This window comes from Schistocerca nitens, chromosome 9 (assembly GCF_023898315.1).
Source record: "Schistocerca nitens isolate TAMUIC-IGC-003100 chromosome 9, iqSchNite1.1, whole genome shotgun sequence".
NCBI lineage: Eukaryota > Metazoa > Arthropoda > Insecta > Orthoptera > Acrididae > Schistocerca > Schistocerca nitens.
Window position 1 is genome coordinate 403,305,948 of NC_064622.1, and position 21,718 is coordinate 403,327,665.

Here is a 21,718-nt window from a genome sequence, read left to right on the forward strand (position 1 = left end):
CCCTATTGCAGTTCGAAATTGCTCGCTTCAATGACCTCAATGATGCTGTCTACGGTATTGCCCATGGAGATAAAGAAAAGAAGAGAGGTGGCACTACAGACTTCCGCTCTACATTGTTTTGAAACCAGAGTGGGCGCCATTTTAAGTAGCCCAGAACATTAGCGGACTGCTGTTTACTTTTGCTTCTTACTGATTATTTCTGTCGAGCACACAACAACTGTTTTGAAATACTAAAAATTGCAGAGTTTACATAAATAACATAGTGTCAGGAAGGCAACTTCGAACGTATTTCAAGATAGCAAATGGGAAGTTGCGGTACAGAAAATGGTCCAGAGATCACCAGTGTGTGTGTGTGTGTGTGTGTGTGTGTGTGTACTGACTGGTAGTGAGATATGTGTGAACAGTGTGGCATTACATTATGTAATAAGTTATCTGTAAAAAAAAGTATTGTATACCAGAAGTAAATCTAATGATTGTCTCCTACTAGAAGTCTGTAAGTGTATGTGTATACGAATTACCTTGTTTTAAATTCGTCTAAACTTGTAAATACTTTGACATGTCTTATATCCTTGTAAAAAGAGATCAATGAGTGAATAAAGCTGCTGTTACTACTACTACTACTACTACTACCAACAAGACACCTTCAGAGTGACGTCATGGGAAGTGTCACTGTAGTGAACTTTGGGGGTAAAATATAAATGTCGTGTGACTAGGGCCTCCTGTCAGGTAGACCGTTCGTTGGGTGCAAGTCTTTCTATTTAATGCCACTTCGGCGACTTGCGCGACGATGGGGATGAAATGATGATGATTAGGACAACACCACACCAAGTCTCCCTGGGAGGAGAAAATCTCCCACCCAGCCGGGAATCGAACCTTGGCCGTTAGGATTGACATTCTGTCGTGCTGACCACTTTTTTATTTTTTTATCGTTGTGTTTGGTCGTTGCGGACGTCACATGACATCCGTTAAAGTTCGTTTGTTGGTGCTTCCACTCACTCAGCTACCGGGGGTCGACAACTTTGGGGGTATGAATGCAGGGAACCTACTGTTTTGGTCTAGTTTACGATGTAATGCCACCTCCCTTCTTTTTTTACCTCCATCATATTGCCAGTCTAGTAATGTGTGTCTAAGGTCACCATAAATCTTCGAAACAGAGAACGACAGCAGTGCTCTTAGTGACATGGTACTGAACTTTGAAAATTCCATAGTCTAGCATTTCGATATGCGAGTATTACAGGAAAATATTTCTCGTTTATACTTTATGGATGGACATAGTCGCCAACTGGTAACGTCCGTGACTGTAAACATTCTTGTGATTTTGCAAAGGTCAAATCTCAATCAAAGACTAAGATTAACTTTTCTTAGTTGGGGCTCACCGTCATAGAATTTTTAACTAGCATGTCGCCACTTTTAAGTTCTAAAAATATTTATTTCATTATTGCAATTTCGAACATGTGTCTATTATCAGGGCGAAATAATTGCGCTTTAGCGCACACTAGAACTTAAAAAATCGTCTGACACAACATGACTTCAGAAAGAAGCTGGTTTCATTATATTGTGGTCCAGATTACCACTTCTTGTGCGTATTGTATTCTTTGAATTGCATTGTAACTATGTTCCTCACATCCTGCTTTACTTTTGCTCACATCCATAGTATTAGGTTGAATAAATGCTTCCATATTTGTTTTTGTTTCATGTGATGTTTTGTCACTTGATGTTCTGTGTACTCACAAATATTTAACGAATCAGTGTATGAACTGTCCATTTTAATTGCATTGTAAGTACAGGGTGATTATAATTAAAGTTAAACTTCCTAAACGCTGTAGAAATAACACCATTAGTCAGAATGACGTCAAATTGAAATGGAATATTATCGGAGAAAGGGGAAAACGTATGGCAGAAGAAAAGAAATAGTGTGAAAATTGATCAATAGATGGCGCATTATGTGTCAGAGTACATAAATGAAAACACCTGCCATGTGCACGACCCATCGAAGTTACTGTAAACACGCTGGGTACACGGCTTTTCCTCCTTTCGCGTCTGCGACGTTCGCGGTGACTGTCTCAATGCAGGACCGCCCTCTGCTTGTAAAGCTGTATTACAAGAATGACGACTGTGCAAACGTCGCTCTGCAGAAATTCCAGGCACTGAATGGTTTGAAAAAGGAGTTAAATCCGATGACTGCCGTGGGTCTGGAGAAAATGATTCGGAAATTCGAAAAGAACGGTTCGTTTTGTGTGCAACCTGCTAGAGGGAGGATACGAATTGATTCGACGTCCGTGGAAGCAGTGACGGAATATGCAGGAGGACACAAGTGGTCGTGTGCAAACATGAAGTGCACGGAGAATTGCCCAAACATTGGACATACCCATGTGCACGGTGTGTAAAACACTACGAAACATCCTTCTTTGCTATCTATTCAAAATTGTCCATGTGCACGAGTTGCTTCCTGTTGACCAGCCATCAAGAGAGACCTTTGCTTTAGAGTTTCTTGCTTGCGTGGAAGTGGACAATGATTGGCCGTGGAAGATTTTGTGGACAGACGAAGCCCACTTCCATCTGAAAGGATATGTCAATAAACAGAACTGTCGAATATGGGCAACAGAAAATCCACATGCAGATCAACAGTACCATTTCATCCTGAAAAGGTCACTGTGAGATGCGGGTTTATGTAATCATTTATCATAGGGACATATTTTCTCGAAGAGAAGGGTGCTTCCAGTCCTGTAACCTGTACTGTGACTAGTAAGTGCTATGAGTGTCCTTCGCGCAACCACGTCATTCCAGCTCTCCAACAGCGTGGAAGTGTGAATGGGATCAGTTTTATGCAAGATGTTGCACCTCCGCACGTTGAAAGTCCAGTTAAGCAGCTACTGAAGCGCCATTTCGGAAATTCTAGAATTATCAGCCACCATTTCCCAACAGCCTGGCCGTCCCGATCGCCTGAGCTTAAACTGTGAGTTTCGGCTGTGGGGCTATCTGAAAGATGTTGTGTTCAGTGTTCCGATTGCAAACATAGCTGCATTGAAGGCACACATTGTGCAACAAATTTTGAACATGACTTTGGAAACAGTTCGATTAGTTGTGGAACATGCTGTTTCTCGGTTTCAACTTGTTGTAGAGAACGGTGGACAGCATATTCAACGTTTTTTGCGCCAGTCATACGGAAATTAATAATCCGATTTTGTTATGTCGGAGCCAAGGTAGTCCCTGAGGGCCTTCAACCCATATTACACCTCAGAGGACGGAGTTGTCTACAGGTATGTCCAAGGCGTACCGAAAGTACCATGGTAAACACTGGCTATTTACATACAAGATAATGGAAACATACATTCCGAGCACTACTTCCTGCAGGGGGAGCTCGAGCTATGGCCTGCAGGAAGTATCACCATGCCAAAAGCTGATTGGCTGGAGACAGCTATTTAGGGGCTAGAACCAGCCCCAAAGTTCAGTTCACTATGGATGCCAACCTCGTGTACTTCGACCCCACTTGTGTTGTGACTGACAATTCGTAATTTTTCACAAACACAACTTTTGTTGATGTAAACTCACAAGGTTGATGACTGGAAGTAGTGTTTAGAATGTCTGTTTCCATTATCTTGTATGTAAATAGCCGGTGTTTACCACGGTGCTTTTTGGTATGCCTTGGACACAGACAACCTCGTTCTCTGTAGTGTAATATGGGTTTCCAGTCCTCAGGGGCTACCTTGGCTCCAGTATAACAGATCTGATTTTGGTTGATGCTTTTTATGCGGTTTTTGGCCTCAGGACAATTAAAAACCGATGTGACTGAAGCTTTTTTATTGCGGTTTTTGGTCTCATGACAATTTAAAACCGATGTGACTGAAGCTTTTTTATTACGGTTTTTGGTCTCATGACAATTAAAAACCGATGTGACTGAAGCTTTTATGCGGTATCTGGCCTCGTGATATTTAAAAACCGATTTTTCTCATCCACCGTGATATGACCTTGTTTTGGTGGTAGGGCTTACATAACTAAGAGAATCACATCTGTACACCAATGCACACTGAGTAGTTCAGTTTGTTTAATGTCAAATGTACACCTTAGGCATTGTTGTATGATTAATTTGTCATTTGTAGTCGACCACTATTGAATTATGATACCTACAGCGCCATCTGTTGCTATATTTTGTAACTATTTATTTTTCCTGTGCCATACGTTTTCCGCCCTCTCCGATAATACTCCGTTGTAATTTGACGTCATTCTGACCAATGGTGTTATTTCTACAGCTATTTGAAAGGTTAACTTTAATTATAATCTCCCTGTATATTGCTCATATTCAACCCTGACAAAAAAATCGCAACTCCAAAAATAATTAATGTAGAGTAACGAAATTTCGCGAATACATTTGTCAAGGTAAGTGAGTAACATTGTAAGATCACTTGTTAATATATGTGCGAAATGTGAAATGCTGGTACATTAATAACTGGTGTAACCGCCAGAATGTTGAATGCAAGCATAAAAATGTGCATGCTATGTGTTGTACTGGTGCCGGATGTCAGTTTGTGGGATGGAGTTCTATGCCTGGAGTACTTGGTCGGTTAGTACAGGGACGGTTAATGCTGTTTGTGGATGACGCTAGAGTTGTCATTCGATGATGTGCTACACATGCTCGATTGGAGACAGAACTGGTGATCAAGCAGATCAAGGCATTATGTCCATACGCTGTACAGCATGTCGGATTACAACTGAGGTATGTTGGCGAGCGTTATCCTGTTGGAAAACACCCTATGGAATGCCTTTTATGAATGGCAGTACAACAGGTCGCATCATCAGGCTGACGTTCAAATTTGCAGCCAGGGTGTAGGCCCTCAACTGACCTCCTTCTAACCAACACACAGCCATCAGTGGCACCGAGGCAGGAGCAGCTTTCATCAGAAAACGCAACAGACCTTCACACTGCCCTGAAATGAACTCTCGCTTTACACCACTGAAGTCGTAAATTCCGTTGGTTTGGGTTCAGCGGAATGCACGCTACAGTGCGTCTAGCTCGGAACTGTTCTCGAAGTAACCGATTTGTAGCAGTTTGTTGTATCACTGTGGTGCTAACTGCTGCTGAAACTGCTGATGGAGATGTGGTATAGTGCCCCAGAGCCATTCCCCGAAAATGATGGTTTTCCCTCTCGGTAGTGGCACACGGCTGTCCAGAGACTGGGCTGGCAAACTAAGTGAGGTGTTGGTAACGTCGTCTTTGTCGCCTTAGAGACATTCTAGACTTACATCAACCCTCTGTCTTCAATCTCAACGGTAACTTACGCTCACGACTGATACAACGTGTATTTAAAGCAAACCTGATTGGCATCCTCATAGCGGCTGCAGTAGCGCCACCCTTATGCGAATGGCGCGAAATCTGAACAGGCATCATATATCAGATGTACAAACGTGCCTACCAAGTTTCCTTTATGTCGCACAACTCCTTCTTAGCCTTGCCATTTTTTTTCCGTCAGTGTAATTTATTTTTGCTCACGTCCGTTTTTTCTACTTTCTCGCACTTAATGAATAACTCCATTTTAGAAGGTTCTCGCTGAACTGATGTTCAGCTTTATTACATCTTGTCATTAATGGATATGTATTTTTGCTTTGAATGGTGTCGCTTTTTGCCAAGGAGTATGGTTTGTGGTCTTGGTGACAGAATACGTAGTTATTGTGCCAGGTGTCATTACGCAGCAGAAACATCCTACATTGTAGCCTGTATTCGTTCTACTGTTGCGTTCTTAACAGTTGTAAGGAACAATTCTCTTGTCACTAAGACTATAAAGCATACTCAGTGACAAGAAGCAAAGCCGTTCAAAGCAGATTACGTACTTTTTGCTTTTCAAGATATAATAAAATTCCATCAACTAACATGGAGTTCTTCACTAAATGCAGGGAAATATGAAAAATTGATGCAAACAATAATAAAGTAAAATACAGATAATGTGTTTACAATGTAATTAAATCGAACAGTTCACACATGGATTTGTAAAATTTACATGAATGAGCAGAATACCATGTAACGAACCAGCTTATGGTTTATATGAAACAGAAATAAACACAGAATCATTTACTTCACCTAATATAATGGATGCGAACAAAAATGAAGCAGAATTGAGCAACATATTTCCACTGCAATTCAAGGAGTGCAATACACACGAGAAATCATAATTGTGCACACAATATGATGAAATCAGATTCTATTTACCAAGAAGGGAAAAAAATATGGAAGGCTTTAAATCATACAATAAGAAAATGTGGTGATAAGGAACGACAAACTTGCAGTGCTCCAAGTGGCCTAGCAATGAACCAAGGTCGTGTTAATGGAAATTCCTATATGAGTTTCACTCACCTGGCATTTGCAAACATTACATAAACTATATGCTGGTGATCTCTATACTGGCTAGATGTAGAACTCAGGTATCTTATCATCGAACTCAAGAGAGCATGCACAGTCCTATCATCCACATTTTACGCCATATTTTAGTTAGCGAAGTAGTTTTGATTGCTCTCTACATGATTAAGAATTACTTATTTATTTCTAGTAAGAGCTATGATGTGAGAATGTGATTGCAATACTTTTATTAGAAGATGCCCTCATAACAATAATAATTCCTGCCTTCACAGAAACTATGATTTTTCTTCGTGACAATGGTAACACAAAACATAGAGCTCCATAATCATTTCCCGTGCCTCGTATTTTTACCGACTGTATTCTGTTGTAAGCTTACAATCATTTGGAACAACATTTCAAAAATATATTATCTACTATCTTGTAAGCATACCTCAGTTGTCAAGATAGACCACATGTAGCATCGAAAAGGGGAGATTATCTTCCTGCTGACTCAGTATTTAATATTCTGTTGATAGAAATACAATGTCGCATTTTCAGTACTTGTCTCTGTGACAGTGATTGTTAATAAATGTTGGTTGGCTTGGCATCACTTCAGACAGCAAGTATGTAAAGATATATATCTCTTTAGATTTATAAGTAGCTACCCTTGCACGTCTCAGTTTAAATTTATACTTAATGAATACTTGCTTCACTCATTCATAATTCTTATCATAAATGCTGAAACCTCTGAGCAAATTACCTCAACTTTTTGACCAGATATTTACGTTGTTTATGATACATGATTATACAAATTATGCACACTTTGAGGTGTATCTAATATAGTACCTAATTTATAGACTACTGCTATATCTTATGGAACTCCAGTAATGGACCATATGAGCAAGGCATAAGTGAAATAAAGCAGAATTAATTTTGTGATCAGCTCGTAAATGCCCAGTGAACAACAGAACTGCCACCATCTTTCACACTAGTTTTGGAACAGTTTCTTTTGTTCTTCTCCAGAAATCTTGAGCAACCAATGGAATAGCCACTTGTTGGCATAGCACAGCCACAGTATAGAGGGATCCATCTGGTAATTTTGAATTGCTTATGAAGCTACTTGGCTTGTTGTAAAACATCTTAACTTCCAAGCAGAATGTGGTAATATTAAATAGAGATTTTAAAAGAAGTTTTTTAGAACACATTTATTTCAGAGCTTTACTTGAATCATAAAAGTTACAAAAAAAAGTTATGGGAAACAACAACACTGCTATCGACAAAGGTTTTATAAATGCATAGAGATTGCTAAGTCACAATGTAAATCCCATAGTTAACAGTATCTCAGAACATGCTGGTAAACTGCTGACGTTTAATATCAGGTGCATGACATAAATAAAAAGAAGTGAAGAACTACAAGGTTTAGTAAACGAAAATAGAACTGAGAAATTCAAGAATATTTCGCGAAATGCAGACTGGAAAGATGTACACAATACTCATAATGTGTATGAAAAATATAGTGTACTCTGTACCATAGTAACTGGCTACTTTGAAAACTGTTTCCTTAAGAAATTAATTGGCAGAAGCAGGTTTAATGATTCTAAACCCTAGGTTACAAATGAAATCAAAATGTAATTCAAAAACTAAGAGATAACTCTCACTAGTACCAGTCAATCAATCTTTAATCGTCATTGGCCATCTATACAATGGAACAGTCGTCATCTCTTATATACTATTATAGACATACACAGTTGACTATAGTTAATTACAAAAAACACAATTACAGACATTTAGTCATGCACTGTGAATTCTAACATATCATGAAATTCGCAACATTATTGCATACTGTTTCACTGCATCACGGTGCATCCTTTTCAAACCTGTGTTACTACTTCTTAAGCAATTTTACATGACATTTCCCAGCCGCTGCACCACATTTTAATGTGGTTGAGCTTCTCTCAGTTGTGTTATGAATATGGTTTTTGGTCTGAGATATATAAAGATAAATACATCGGCTTACACTGAGAGGAAGAACTAGCCCAATACCCATTTCTTCAACATAATATCAAGCAACTTGCATGTGACAGTAAGCAGTTATCTAACAGGAATGTAGGACTTGATGTTGACAGAGACTTTCCTTTAGAGACTGTGCCCTTGATGTCCAGCCACACAGTCTGTTAAACCTACCTGTCCTTGTGCTGCAGTTATGCAGTGCTGTTTATGTATCCCACTGATACTTGCATGAGTGTGGTAAAACTTGGAAAGGGGTTGGTACACCGTCACAGAAAGAACAAACTAATATGGTAAAGTCAACTATGGTGTCGAAGCCCTTTGTCTTCTAGTATTTTGGTGTAGAGAATTTAAAACATTAATTCAAAGTTGACAACAGAATTAAATAGAACACAGGAGGATTGCCAGAGTGAAACTAATTCCAAATTACAAAACAATTCTGCCCTACAGAATTTAGTTACTCAGACACATCATTGCCATCAGTTTGTTGCTCTGCCATGCAAGCCTTAGACACAATCTGGCAAGATTGTTTTAGAATCTGCCAGCAGTAAGGTATGATTTCTGCATGAACCAAATTATGCTAACAAACCCTAATATCGACCACACAGCCATCATCGACGTTATGTAGGGGTGCTGAGCAAGTATGCAACTGAATAATACATGCTCCCAATTACAACTGGAGACACAGATCTGTATGGCAATAATTATAGACTGAATTAATATCACACACTACAAATATCAGGGAACTCCTTATTAGGGATCAGACACTGTTTAACATTTTGTAAACTCAAAGATTTCCAAGTCATCCAGTAACAATCGTTTGCTTGGTGAGTGGTTTTGTTCAAACTTGGTAATGAACTAACCAGACAAAAAAACGCGAAAAAGCGCTCTGTGGAAACAATACATCGCTAGTAATTACACTGTGTTCATCATGTCACGTAGATCTATGGGCAGTTCCATTGTCAGACATCACCCTTGTTATCTAACACAAAGTGTTATTAAAAACGTAAGTTATTCATGAGCAGCTAGTTGTGCATGTGTTTAAACGTTAAATGAATGACGAACTGTTTTGTTCTGGATATCAAATCAACCCACCACCTATAGGCAATGTAAATTAGGAAAAACTATCGTGCTTGAGCAAAACTCGAACACAGCACTGATAGTGATTGTGAGAGGCACCCACATGCCTTGCTCATACTGTGGCATCAAGCACTCAGGCCTGCAAGATGAGTGATCTGCTAAGCGAGTGGATTCATTCTTATTTATCGAGTAACATGAACTCTCGTACTCACAATTAAGTTACAAATTATCCTCCTGTATGAATAATACGCAACGGAAACGCACATCTGACTATCACTACGCACTGGCAATACCACATTTTCTTTTTTTTATTTAACGGCTTTTATCAACACGTGGCCATCACATTGAATATGAGTGGCGCACACATTATAAATTCTGGATATCATGACAACATACAATTCGAAGGAAAAGGCCACCAATCTTTTTCTTTTCACTATCTTATTTATTCCGATAAATTCTATAACCTAAACACACAAATTCTGTAACCTACAACAATAACACATGAGAAATTCCGCCCAGTGGGCATGGCTTTACATTGGTGATTCTCTATCTTATGGTCTCGTAATTATTTAACGCTACAGTGCACTTTCTGGATAGGATGGTGGATCTTTTATTATATCTCACACTTCGACTCTCACAATCATCATCACGAAACTTTCCTCCAGACCGAGCAGTACGAAAGGAACACGCATAACCCACTACCTCTGAAACTACCTTGCTATTCTCCCATGCAAACCACACATACTTAAATTACATGACATACACCACACTACAACATGAAATACTACACAGGGAATAGTCACAACATTATCACTTTCAGCTTCCCCACTTCAATTAATATTTATCCCAGTTTCACACGACACTGCCCCACTTCGTAATTCTACTTTCCTACTATGAACTCTGGAGATATATGCACGTCTTCCTGTGCAATGCAAGCCAAGTGGCGTTGCTGGATAGACGGCTGACTCACCTTGTTTCTCTCTCAGAGTGTTATAGTTTGAATCAAGCGTCACACAGAAACATATCTCGCATAGTAATAATAAGAACATATTCATCACACACACGAGTCCTCAACTGATACCATGGACGAGTACTTCTCTTTATCCTTTGTCTCATACACAGATTGAGACTCACACAGTACTCACCACGTGGAAGTACTCGCCTCTAATTTCAAGTTCTGCACATGCTATTTCTTAAATATTTCAACTTATAGTACACACGCTAGTAATTCAGCTTAACTTAAGCACACGGAAGTATTTCAACTTATTGCTACACGTGGTTTCATTGTGACCGTTGGTCACTTCCAAAGATTACTACGATCCCATTAATATTACCTGCCTGACATTTAATTCTCCCCACAAAAGTTCCTGAAATAGAGAAATTATTATTTCAAACTACTCTTAAATATTTTACATGCATACCATGTCTCCACTCTTTTGTCATTACAGAGCACAACTAAAACAGGTCTTAACAGCACAAGATCTAGCGGCAGAGTGCTGAAACATGGCCGTTCTTCAGGTTCTCTCGCACCTCTGTCGAAGTGGGGGAGCACCTTGCTACCGTATTGGTCAGCCACATTTCAGGCGCTCAAAGCTCATGTAAATTTCATCTCTTTGGTCCCACCAAAGGTGGCCAAAGGATCGTCTCAAAGATGATCATATATTCACATTCACTATCTGCGGTTAGCAGACAACCATACATTCATTCATTTCACAGATCTCACCAAACTGGATTTTGGGATTTATTTTGTGGGAGTGCACATGTGATCAATTAAATAAATAAATTGTCATTCTTTCCCACACTGGTATCCGGATTCGCTGTATTAATTGAAATTGAGTTATTATTAGAAAAAAATGTGTTGTTCTGACAAAAATAATGAAGTATGTTGTACCTATTTTCAATGTCGGGCGGTACTGTACCCTTTCAATTGGTGACTAGGCATAAAGAGACATGTCATACTTAATTTTTATCTAGTATCAGCTAGCAAATCAGAACCTGAAATACACTTTGCGGCAAAAAGAGCGATGCACCACGAAGGAATTATCTGAGTGGGATAGTAATCGATAGATGTGATGTACCAATAATTACAATTTCAGAAAAAAATGGATGATTTATTCAAGTAATTGAGCAAGTCATTAACAGATTAGTCCACCTCTGGCCCTTATGCAAACAGCTATTCTACTTGCCATTGATTGATAGTTGGTGAATGTCCTCCTGAGGGATATCTGGCCAAATTCTGTCCAACTGGTGCGCTGATTCGTCAAAATCCCAAGATCGTTGGAGAGCCCTGCCCATAATTCCCCAACCATTCTCGATTTGGGAGAGATCCGCCGACGTTGCATGCAAAGGTATGGTTTGGCAAGCACGAAGACAAGCAGTAGAAACTCCAGCCATGTGCAGGTGGCCATTAGCTTGCTGAAATGTAAGCCCAGGATGGCTTGCCTTGAAGAGCAACAAAATAAGGCGTAGAATAGAGCAGATGTACTGCTGTGCTGTAAGTGTGCCACAGATGACAACCAAAAGGGCCCTGCTATGAATGGAAACTGATGCGCCCTGCTAGATCTGCAGGACAGGACAGGTAGTTTAAATTGTGGAAAGGGGCCAAAATAATGGGCTGTCAGTTACACTCGAACATACAACTTTATTATTTGATCAAATATTACAAGAGCCCAAAAATTTTTTTTTAAACACACAGCTTTAATCTTTGGTACTTAATTACCAGCTGAAAGCCACTTTAATTAGAAAATGGCTGAAGGCCAATAACTTAAAAGACAAGCATGATAAGAAATTTAAAAGGCAAGTCTTATCTTACAACAGTTCTTTATTTAGGCTGATGGCCCAAAGAATCTGAGATTTTCAGAGCAAACAATTTAAAAAAAAAATTGTCTGAGAGCCAAACAGTTAAGGCTAAACAACATGAATTTTTTAAAAAACAAAGGCCTTACATAAAACAGTTCTTAATTAGGCAAAACTCAACCAAAACAGAAATTTAAAAGGCGAAACCTTATCTTAAAACAGTTCTTTAGTTACGCTGAAGGCCCAAAGAATCAGATACTTCAAGAACAAAGAAGTTAAATTCAAATCGGCTGAAGGCCTAACACTTAAAACTCCATAACATTATTTTTTTTTAAATACCGAAGGCCTTACATGAAACAGTTCTTTAATTTAGGCTGAAGGCCTTAAGAGCAAAACAACTCAAACTCACAATTGGCTGAAGGCCCAAAACTTAAAATTCAACAACATTAAATTTTATAAACTGCCAAAGGCCTTACGTAAAACAGTTCTTTGAACTAGGCTGAAGGCCTAAAGAGCTAAACAACTCTAATTTTAAAAAAATCGTCTGGAAGCCATACAAGTACAAACAACAAGAACAAATAAAAAGAAAGTCAGTACACCTAAGAGCCCTCAGAGGTTCGAGGGTCGGCCTGGAATTCAAACATTAACGCTCGCTTAGGTGAGACAGGCAGTCGTGCCAACCATTCACGACCTGACGACAACCCTACCGGTCGACAGTCAACGGACCCACCGACAAGATAACTTCCACTTCACGCGACCAGGGCACAACAGGGAGTTCAACGGAACAACGTAGAAGATATTGGCGCCCACAACCAATAATACATGGAGCTGTCAAACTACACATCGTGCTGGACAGCAACAACATGATGAGGAAACTGCACTGCCTGAAATTTACGTTAACGGTCAGGGCAGGTAACCGGAATGTTAACGGCCACAAGGCAGAAGATACCGCTGGTGCACTTCAATTAAAATAACCAAATACAGTGAAACTCCACCGGAGGGTGGCTAGAATTTTCTAACTTGAAAGCCACGTTGTTGCTCGCGGGAATATCCCGACAGCCGACAACGAACTCCAAACGACACAATGTGAACAGTCTTGATTTGCTGGTAGATTAAAATCAAAATTCAACTTTCGTGTCCATGGTCGGTGAACCTCGGACCTCGCAGCAATGGATACAGCACCACACAATCCGACACCACATAGAGGCTAGCGGGCCTTGCCAAACTACGCGTCGCGAATATTTTCTCGATGCTCCATGACAACCGACCAACTGCACAGGCCCGGAAACGATGAAAGGACCATATATACGTCGGCCAATGAGACGACCAACAGAGCGACCAAACATCTGTCGTCCCACTCCAATCTCCCTCCGTCGGACAGTTCATGTGTGTCGCCAGCAGTCGGCGAGCACTGGCTGTCGGCGCCTCACCGGCGCTCCGTCCCTGACTTCACTGCTGCTGTGTCCCGACTGCACTGCTGGTCCTTCCCGAACTTACTCCAGACACACGACGACCCAGAAATAATATCGATCGCTCCGGAGATGGTACGACAGTGCACTTATCGATAAGCGCTACTGCTGCTGTTCAGTGGCAAGTAAGGCAGGAAGTTAGTGACGCCAGTAAGTGGCATAAGAAAACGAGGCGGCAGTACTGTAATAGAAGATGACAAACAATAAATGGGATAAACGGGAGCCGTGCACGGCTCAGAAACGGCACTCAAGACCACCAATCCTGGCTGTCAGAAAGTGTGGCGAGCGACAGTCATGTTAGTATCCTACTTCCGTCTGTGCCATCTCCAGATACGTCTTCAGCATGGAATCTCATTGACTGGAGTAGAATTGGTTAAAATTCTTCTGGGTATTATGCCGCGTCATTGCTAAAAACTAACAACATAATAAACTATTTATTATTGTTGATAGTTTTTAGCAATGACGAGGCATAATGCCCAGAAGAATTTTAATCACTATGACACCGGCCGCGGAAGCCTACGTTCTTATATGGAGTAGAATTGTCTTCAGTGATGAGTTCCACTTTGAACTGAACCCCGATGACAAGTGAACACACACACACACACACACACACACACACACACAAAGTTAGGTTGCCAACATGCGCATAAACTAAGCAAATAGGAACAAAGAGTAATTTTCGGTAAAATATCTACAGCTAGTGACAGAAGAGTACTAATACTCAACATTAATGAACATGAAAATTGTGAAGAAAAAGTTCATAACATGAGGATGTGTTTACGTTTCGTAAATGAAGTTTAGCACGACGTCCACCATGTGACTAGATGTGGCGAAACGCAGGTGCTAGCCAAAAACTTGACTGACTAAGTAATCACTTATTTACGTAAAAGATAAGACGTGAACTGTTTTATAATCTGCAAATATCACATCTCCAAACAAAACTGCATCAGTTAGATTCCACTAAAGATGCATTAAAACAAAAGACGAAGAGCGTCGGCAAGAAATAAGATACATTGTAACAAGAAAAATTCGTTTGTCATTTACAAAATGAATCTTTTGCGTTTGCTGCGGATGATGGCCTCTCAAACAAGTTTATTAATTACTTTCGCTTTGTATTAACACATTTTGTGTGTTTACGACGTTTAGAATACACTCAGTCACAAAAGTATTCGGACAGTGGGAAGCTTCACAATGAGTACTCGAGAAACACTGACTATGAAATCCAAACATATTTATTAGCAATATATATGCGTAACAACATTAATTACAAAGAATTATTGTATTATTTCGTTTCCAAAACATAAATAACAGAAAAATTAACAACAAAAATGAAACATCCTGCACAGCCTGCTGCTACAAAAGTATTCGGACACTGTCCGATCAATGTTCATAAGTTGTACGACGAAAATGTCAATACCTTGTGGGTCCACCTTTCATTTTCAGTACCTCCTGCAATTTACTAGGCATACTTTCCACGAGTTTTTTCGTGAAATCTGGGCCTATATTTGCACAATGGTGGTGGTGATGGTGGTTAGTGTTTAACGTCCTGTCAACAACGATGTCATTAGAGACGGAGCGCAAGCTCGGGTTAGGAAAGGATTGGGAAGGAAATCGGCCGTGCCCTTTCAAAGGAACCATCCCGGCATTTGCCTGAAACGATTTAGGGAAATCACGGAAAACCTAAATCAGGATGGCTGGAGACGGGATTGAACCATCGTCCTCCCGAATGCGAGTCCAGTGTGCTAACCACTGCGCCACCTCGCTCGGTGCACAATGGAATCGGTCAACTCACACAAATACGTGGATGTAACAGTTTGTAGGGATATGAAATGGAACATCACAATGGCTCAGTTGTAGGTAATGCTGGTGACAGACTTCCGTTCAGGGTAGAATACTAGGGAAATCAATCATTCTGCAAAAGAGATTGCTTATAAAACACTCGTGTGGCCCATCCTAGAATACTGCTCAACAGAACAGGATGAAGTACGATTAACAGGGGTATTGAACACATACAGAGAAGGTCAGCACGAATAGCCATGTTGTCTGCGCGGAGGGTCCGTTTCAATTTATCCCACAAATGTTCGATTGGGTTAAGGTCTGGTGATTGGGGAGGAGGGTGCAATACTTTCGGGCGATTGAAGAGCATTCACATTTGTACAATATGCGCGGTATGCTTGGGATCATTATCCTGATAAAAATGAAAGTTGTTCGCAATACCTAGATGTCGTGCACTCTGCTTCAAATGTCCTCGCAGTATATTCAAAAACGCTTCCTTGTTCATCGTATCGTTAATGAATACTAAATCACCCACACCATTGCCGGACATGCATCCCCACACCATGATGTTCCCACCTCCAAACTTTACTGTTGATTTGAGGTTCCTGGGATTCATCTCTTCATTGGTCTTTCGCCACACGTTTGCCTTTCCGTCGCTTTGCCATAATGTAAATTTACATTCGTCGCAAAATATCACCCGATTCCACCAAGCCTGATCGTATTCGGCATATTCCCTCGCAAACTGCATACGTTTCTTCTGGTTTCGCCGTGCCACTCGACCATGGTGCTGCGATCGTCGTAGTACTCCCCGCACGGTTTCGGGATGAACTTTTATACCATGGTCTCCCTCCACCTCACTTGCAATTCGTGTGGTAGATATTTTCGGATTCTGTTGTACCTTTCGCACAATCACACGTTCATCTCTCTGTGAAAATGTCCGTGGCCGTCCTGTACTGCAACGGAATTCCAATCGGTCTTCTTTCTAGAACCGTTTAATAATGTCGTGAACTGTACTTTTCTTCATGTTCACTATTGCGGCAATTTCCCTTCAGGTTTTCCCCTTCGCGTGATGATAAACGACAAGTTGCCTTTGCTCGAACGTAGAACACTCCCCTCTGCGTCCCATCGTCGACCTGCACCCTCTGTGCGTCTCGGAATGAACTATTCTCTCACGTTGTCCGCCTTTGTCCGAATACTTTTGTTGCTTCTTCCCATGCCGTTTCAGGAAATATTACATAACAGACACATGTCCAACAACAATTCTTCGCATTTGACGCATGTTTCACGTTGCGACATCGTACCCAGAGTCCCAAATACATTACAAAGTGCAGTTTCTGTATTTGTTCATGCGGCAAACTGCAAAATTATGCGCCGTTACGTGCTGTCCGAATACTTTTGCGACTGAGTGTATATTATAACTATATGAAGCAGCAGTAGCTTGCCAATTGTTTTTTCTACCATCGGTGACAGTCTCTATACAGGTGGGATATATAGCCTCTGATAAGCCAGTTTCATCTGCCGAAAGATTGTACATCCCTGATCGCATCTTTGTGCCAAAGAGCTCGGCATAAAGTACCAAATATAATATTCTGCGCATCGTCCTCAGTATCCCTAAGTTCTGGACGGTAATATGTTATACTGGAGGATCATTCTCACTGAGCCCAGTGTTGCAATTAATTATGAAGGACCATTCATTATAATTAGCTTCACACTTACCACTTTAGCTCTTTGGATACAATGGTCGATTCGAAATATGTTTGCGAAATGCCATATTTATTTTTTCATCAACCTGTTTCCTTGACACAAAGAGGAAATAAAAATTGTTTCATTCGACGTTAGTGTATCGTTTAATAGCCCTGAGAATGGTTGCATGGTATGTGAAGTCAGCGAAAAAGCCTCCCTTACGCAGAAAAAAAATTATACGTATGGCAGCATATGCAGAACTGGATTACGATATATATGCCATCGATGACTTCTACTTGGTCTGAGAACTGCCAATGAATTCGAAAGTCGTGGACGATACGAGATCAGTCATTGTTTGTTGATTTATGAAGGAATACATGTATTATGTAAAATTGCACAAATTACAGAATGGCTAAAGAAATAATTCAACTTTATCAGTTGCTGACAGCTGCCATAAGAAACCTGCATTCAAACTGTAACTATTTCCTAATAAGAGGCTGTTTGTAGTGAATAATAGAGACGAATACACAAAAAATCACAAGTGATATGTACCACAGGCTATATTAAACAAATATTCTGGTAATACATACGCAACCGGTCTGGCTAACCGAAGGTATTGTTAATTGCTGCTGCGTTGCGTTAGCTATTTGAATGTTGTGGTCTGTGTCGATTCAGAGCTCCGCACTAGTCCATTCTGTGTAAGCTTCTTCGTCTCTACATAACTACTGCATCCTAAATCCATTCTAATCTGCTTACAGTTGCTAAGCCGTGGTCTCTCTCTATAAAAAAATGGAAATGAGCGCATGGCATCGTTGGCTGGGAGGCCCCAATTGGGGAAGTTCGGTCGCCATGTGCAAGTCTTATTTCAGTCGACGCAACATTAAGCGACTTGCGCGCTGGTGATGATGAAATGATGATGAGGACAACACAACATCCAGGCCCCTAGCGGATAAAATCTCCAACTCGGCAGGGAATCGAACCTGGGACCACATGTATGGGAGGGGAGCACATTACCACTCAGGTAATCAGGTGGACGATTTTGCATCCATAATCAAACTGACGATTCCCTCATGCCTCAAAATATGTCCTGTCATCCAATCCCTTTCTTTAGACAAGCTGTGCCATAATTTCGTTCTTCTCCTCAGTTTGATTCAGTACTTCTTCTTTAGTTATGCGATCTACATATCTGATCTTCAGCATTCTTCTTCAGCGTCATACTGTTGAAGCATCCATTGTCTTCTTGACAGAGTAGTTTATCAACCATATTTCACTTACATACTAGGCTACACTCCACAGAAATACTTCCCAACATTTAAATTTATATTCGATGTAACCAAATTTTTCTTTTTCAGCAACGTTTTTCTTGCTACTGCTAGTCTGCATTTTATATCTTCTCTACTTCTGCCTACTCAACTACTGCTTTCCTTTGAAGGCCTTAAAGTCTCACAACTGCAGCCTGCTTTCTGTACAAGTTGTAGATAATTTTGTGTCCTTGCGTTTTATGCCTGATACCTCCAGAGCTCTAAAGAGTGTATTTCGGTTAAGATTGTCAAAAGCTTTACCTCACTCTGCAAATACTATAAACACAGGTTTACTTTTCTTCAGAGTCTCAAGATAAGTACGATAGTAAGATCAGTATTGCCTCGCCTGTTCAGACATTTTACAGGAATCTAACATAGTATACATGTTAGTTTGAATACCCCCCCCCCCCTCCCCCCCTCCCGCCCCCCCGGACTTCTACACTATCCATCCGCCTTCCAGGGTTCTCTTCGTTGCTTAGTACTGGCTTGCCATCTGAGCTTTTGATGTTCATACTGTTGCTTCTCTTTGCTCCAAAGTTGTTTGTTTTTTTAAATTTAGTTTATGTTTTCCAAGTGAAAAATCGCAAACCAAGAATGACTACGATGTTGAAACAGCCTTGAATTTCCCTCTTAGATAATCTTACATTCTTTTTTGCGATTTTGGACTTTGTCAATAGTATTTTTTAGACATCTGTATTCTATATGGCCTACTTGATTGGTTACTTTTTGTAATTTTTTCCTGTTGTCTATTAAATTCAATATATAGTGTGTTATCAAAGGATTTCTACCGTACGTTTTTCTCGTTTACGCCCTCTGCTTTCTTCACTACTTGTTTTCTATAAGGTATGCATTTGTCTTGTTGTGGATTCCTTCGATTAGATTCGATTAGATTCAGTTTTCGTTCCATAGACCCAAAAAATGAGATGCTTCTCGTGGGTGTGGAACATGTGAAAGTATAACATGAAAACACAAAACATTTGAAAATAATAACTACTACCCTGATTATTTGTCAGGAGATAGTCGAAATAGGTTAATAATACAATGCAGTAAACTGGAACAGCTAATATCTACAGAATTAACACACTGTCAGAATGAAACACTGTTATGCACTATTAATAAATTTATCATACACAAAATACCTGATGTTGACTGTTGTGACCAAGTGTTTTCAAAACTGAAATCTAACAGATATTTCTGCTTAAGCTGGCTTAACAGTCTCTGTTAAGATATTCATCTATGGAGTAGCAGGAGTTGCCTATCAAAAAGTCTTTCAAACTCTGTTTGTGAAACCAAGTTTTTAATGGTTGCTGGCAATTTATTAAAAACGTGTGTTCCTGAATAATGGACCCCTTTTTGGACCAAAGTAAGCGATTTTAAATCTTTATGTAGATTGTTTTTATTTCTAGTATTGATGCTATGTATTGAGCTACATCTACATCTGCATCTACATCTACACCCATACTTCGCAAGCCACCTGACGGTGTGTGGCGGAGGGTTCCTTGAGTACCTCTATCGGTTCTTCCTTCTATTCCAGTCTCGTATTGTTCGTGGAAAGAAGGATTGTCGGTATGCCTCTGCGTGGGCTCTAATCTCTCTGATTTTATCCTCATGGTCTCTTCGCGAGATATACGTAGGACGGAGTAATATACTGCTTGACTCCTCGGTGAAGGTATGTTCTCGAAACTTCAACAAAAGCCCGTACCGAGCTACTGAGCGTAGAATGAAAGTAAGCAAAGTACGCAAGTTTTTGGTTGGAAACAGAGTTGTATTACTTGCAACAAATTTCGTTAAGGAATAAATATACTTAGAAGCAGTGGTTAGCATACAACGTTCTTTGAACAGGTTTCTACAAGATGTTCTTGAATTTACACCACAAATGATTCTTATCACACGCTTTTGCACCCTAAAAACTTTTGCTCGGTTTGATGAGTTGCTCCAGAATACGATCCCACATGACATAATAGAATGAAAGTAAGCAAAGTACGCAAGTTTTTTTATATTTATATCTCCTACATCTTACATCATTCTAACAGTAAATACAGACTGGTTTGGGCACAAGCAATTCTGTGGTATGCCCTTCCCAACTGAATTTATTATCGAGTCGTAATCCCAGAAATTTAACACTGTTGACCTCTTCGATCTGCATGTCTTCATATGTTATACTCATGCTGGAAGGAAATCTCTTACAGATTATGAAATGCATATACTGGGTCTTCTCAAAGTTTAATGACAAAGAATTAGCTTTAAACCACATATTAATGTCAGTGAAAATTTGATTAGCAGTTATTTCTAAATCTGTACTTGGCTTGCTACTTATTGCAATGTTTGTATCATCTGCAAACAAAACAAATTTAGCATTTAGCAATGTAACAGATAAGAGGTCATTAATGTACGCAAAAAAAAGCAATAGACCCAAGATGGAACCTTGAGGAACACCACATGTAATTAATTCCCAGTCAGATGAAGACTGACTGGTTACTGCACAGATATTTCGCAACGACACCCTTTGTTTCCTGTTAGATAAGACTCAAACTATTTCGCTGCATTGCCGGTGACACCATAATCTTCTAATTTACTTAAGAGAATGTTGTAGTTCACACAGTCAAAGGCTTTTGACAGGTCACAGAAAATTCCAGTAGCCCTGTCTGTTTCAATCAGTCGTTGTGAATTGATTACCTTAAGATTTTCAACAAACTCTGAGTCTTAGCTTATCCAGGTTCTGTCTCTTTGATTTGCTACCTTTTGCTATCTCTCTAGTTGTAATCTGCAGGTCATAACAAACAAATATTCATAAGCCTGAATCTGCACCTGGAAATGTCTTACAGTTTAAAATCTGGTTCTGAAAACTCTATCCCATACATGCATCCTTCTTGCATGATTCTTAAGCAAAGTGTTGGTGATGATTAAATTACGTTCTGTTCAAAATCCTACCAGGTGGCTTCCGTATTCATTCCTTCCACGGATCTCATGTTCTCCTCCTATTTTCTCTTCCTATGGCTTATATTGGAGTCCAGTCTGTCATCACTTATCTTATATTCTTTCAATCTATTCATTGTTTGTGGTGTTTTTAGGCATTTTAACTTGTGCCACAGTGATAGGAGGGTGTTGACTTTATGTCTGTCTTGGCCATGAAAACGTTAATGACAGTTTAGAAAGTAGGTTGAGTATTGTGATATTACTACTCTGATTGTTTCAGTGACTTAACACTTATGGAGTGGTTAAAATACACGTTCTTAATGTAGAAAATACTGAGTATCGACTGTCAGACATTTTAAATT